We start from the raw sequence: 3,683 nt of genomic DNA, 5'->3' as shown, positions 1-3,683 counted from the left end.
CTATAAAAAAAGTTTTGTTTCAAATGTTTTCAGTTCGTGTCATGAAAATGAGGAAGTGTTTTTTTGACACGATCGTGCTGTGTGAATGAGGAAGTGTTTTTGGACAGTCATGCTGTGAAAAAATAGGAACTATTCTCTGAGACAAGGCCTTGTGTTTCTATTTTATCTCAGAACACGAACAGGCTTTTAAACATGTTTAATCAAAACCATTGTAGGGTATTTTAAGTATGTTTTAAAAATGATTCATACAATTTGAGAATATATCGCCCAGTTATTTTCCAAGCTGTCTCGCCTGAAGCGTCATTTCCTGTGGCCACACCCAATGATTAAGCAATCTCCTCGTCGTTGCCTTGTAAGTGATTCGCCAGACAAAGTTTCTGCCAGACGGGATTTTCATTTTTACAACTGAGACATGAGCTATCTTTCTTCCGCGAACAAAACAGCTCAACACAAAGTTGGTAAGCCTGTGTATAGGTTCCTCTTTGAACGATGAAGCAATTGATTATAAATTAAATCGTGATAATTCTGATATATATATATATATATATATATATATATATATATATATATATATATATATATATATATATATATATATATATTTCTTAGCAGGTCCTTGGAAGAAGAGCAGTTTACATATCACGACGAGGTGCATGAAATTAATGCTCTTATTGAAGAGGTTAATCATCTTAGAAGAGAATTGAAAAACATTTTTAATGACTGACACGACGTCTTATCACGGCCTCTGATCTTTTTGCCATCTTGTACCAATGGTAAAAAAAAAAACTGAGACATGGACTCACTCTCTTCCGATGAAGATAACAGCTCACTACAAAGTTGGTAAGTTTGTGTATGGTTTCCTCTTTGAACGATGAAGCAATTGATTATAAATTAAATCGTGATAATGCGAAAATATATATATTTTTTCCTGGCAGGTCCTTGGAAGAAGTGGAGTTTACATATCACAATGAGGTGCATCAAATGAATGCTCTTATTGAAGAGGTCAATGATTTTAGAAGAGAATTGAAGAACATTTATAATGACTGGTACAAAGTCTTATCACGGCCTCTGATCTCGAATGAATTAAACCAATGGTGAGACGTGAGTGTGTGTGTGTGTGTGTGTGTGTGTGTGTGTGTGTGTGTGTGTGTGTATGCATGTATGTATGTATATATATATATATATATATATATATATATATATATATATATATATATATATATATATATATATGTGTGTTTGTGTGTGTGTGTGTGTGTGTGTGTGTGTGTGTGTGTGTGTGTGTGTGTGTGTGTGTGTGTGTGTGTGTGACTCTTTTCCTGTCTGTTTGTCTCTCTATCTCTCCCTGTCTGTCTCTTTGTATCTCTCTCTGTCTGTCTTTCTACCTACCTCTCTCTGTCTGTCTCTCCATCTATACCCTTGACTCATTATTTTTTTTTTTCAGCTCGATCACACAACATCAGCTGTTGAAGCAATCTGGTACAACACATGATTTTCTGGAGGTAAATGTTTCTGAATTATTATTTAGTTATTCTTTTATTAATATCACTCTCTCTTTGGAATGTCGTCTTATGTTGGTTGCATCATTAGTTTGGACGCGGTTTTACCAGTACACTGGAATTCATTTTATTGGCCTTGGAAGGATGACAGGCTGAGTCGGCCTCCTGGTGTGTTAATTCAGTGGTCAACGAGGCTTGAACTTAGAACCAACACCAGGCTTACTCATATTACCATGTAATTATCTTTATAAAAACTAATTATTATCCACTTTTTGTTTCAAAACAGAATATGGTGTCTGAGTTTCGACATCACAAGACATCTGAAGAAGATTGCTGGGAAAGATTATACATTCTCGCAAATGAATATTTAATATTTTCAATTTTGATTAATTATATTTGTTTTGTTTACAATTACTTGATTTTGAATTTCAAAAAAAGGATCAAGACATGAAGGAGAGGGAGGGGGTTGGGGGGGGGGGGTAGGTGCGCTCCCCCAATGACCCATCACCCCCTCATCCCACCCCTCCCCTCCCCATGTGTGTGTGTGGGGAAGGGTGGGGGTGGGATGAGGGAGGTGGTGGGTCAAAGGTGGGCGTGCACAGGGGGGATGAGGGGGGTGGGATGAGGGGGTGGGGCTTGTGTGGGCAGGGCTTGTGAGGGTGGGGTTTATGTGGGCGGGGCTTCGGTGTGGGTGGGGCGTGTGTGGGCGGGGCTTGTGTGGGCGGGGCGTGTGTGGGCTGGGCTTGTGGGAGGGCGTTTATGTGGGTGGGGCTTGTGTGGGCGGGGCTTCGGTGGGGTTTATGTGGGTGGGCTTCAGTGGGGTTTGTGTGGGCAGGGTTTATGTGGGAGGGGTTTATGTGGGCAGGGTTTATGTGGGCGGGGCTTCAGTGGGGCTTATGTGGGAGGCGTGAATGTGGATGAGGCTTATGTGGATGAGGTATGGATGGGTGGATGGGTGGATGAGTGGAGCTTGTGTGGATGGGTGGATAATATTTTAATTAAATAAACATGTTGTGTGTGGGGAACTAATTAACTAATCACTAATTATGTGAATATGATGAATATCGGTGGAGTTTGTGTGTGTGGAGCTTGTGTGGAGCTTGTGGGGGGTTTGTGTGTGGTGGGGTTTGTGTGGGGTTTGTGTGGGGTGGGGTTTGTGTGGAGCTTGTGTGGGGTGGGGTTTATGTGGGTGGGTTTTGTGTGGGCGGAGTCAAAAAGGGGCGGAGTCAAAAAATTTCAATTTATCTTTGTCTTTTGTAATTCCTGTGAATAAAATGAACCTAAAATCTCTTCCCCTTCCAAATCATATATCTTATAAGTCCAAGGAACCGTATCTATTACATCAACAATTTTAAAAAGTTCGTTCGTCCATCGTTTAATATAACCCTTTTCAAAATGAGATTTCCACCTATATATTCTTACGATATCACCAACTTTGAACTTAGGTTTTCTGACATTAATCTCTTTTTCATATTTTAATTTTGTAAATGTTTCTGATGGTTTCATATTTGTTTACATGTGAATCGTGTCATTATACTTATCCACAATATCCTGAATAAAAGATGACCATTGTTGTGAACCGAGTTGTGTGAATTTTTTTATATAATCTCTCTTTTAAGGTACGATTAAAACGTTCAACAACAACTGCCTTCCCTTCATTAAAGGTACTGTATAATGTAATACTGTTATTTTTTAGAAAATTCATAAATGTCTTGTTATAAAACTCTCTACCCTCATCAGTCCACAATTTTTAGGTTTTCTCTTACTTTTATTAAATATCTGTTGAAAGGCTAACATAAGAGTATTACCTGTTTTGTTTTTTAATGGTACAACCCATGCGTATCTACTCCTCAAATCAATAACGGTTAAAGCATACTTGTACCCCATATCATTATTGAGTTCAATCAAATCAGCAGACCAGATATAATCTACTTCCTTGGAATAAACTTTCCTTCTCTGAAACTTTGTGAATATTGGTTCATGTAATTCATCAGCTAATTGCTCTTCAGTCTTAATGACATCATTAGAGCCTATAAGTTTTTTGAATTTCCAAGTCCAAGTTTCAATTTAGCACTGATCATCTTCTTCACAATGAACCGATCAACTTTTTCTCTCAAGGTTGGATTTTGTATCAGAGACAAATTATACAACATTTCTCTATCGGCTTCATGCTTTTCTTCCAAC

The 3,683-nt window shown here is 38.4% G+C and overlaps 1 long non-coding RNA gene across 1 annotated transcript; it reads left to right on the top strand.

Moving 5' to 3' along the window:
• Positions 1 to 647: 647 nt before the first annotated feature.
• On the top strand, positions 648 to 1,951 carry LOC147022059 (uncharacterized). Its single transcript, XR_015061053.1, has 4 exons — positions 648 to 840; positions 936 to 1,094; positions 1,445 to 1,502; positions 1,786 to 1,951. It is a non-coding gene; the product is annotated as an uncharacterized LOC147022059 (long non-coding RNA).
• Positions 1,952 to 3,683: the final 1,732 nt, after the last annotated feature.

Source organism: Eptatretus burgeri, chromosome 8 (assembly GCF_056783735.1).
Source record: "Eptatretus burgeri isolate ZD-2024b chromosome 8, Ebu_testis_v1, whole genome shotgun sequence".
Taxonomy (NCBI): domain Eukaryota; kingdom Metazoa; phylum Chordata; class Myxini; order Myxiniformes; family Myxinidae; genus Eptatretus; species Eptatretus burgeri.
This window is presented reverse-complemented; position numbering and strand designations above follow the sequence as displayed.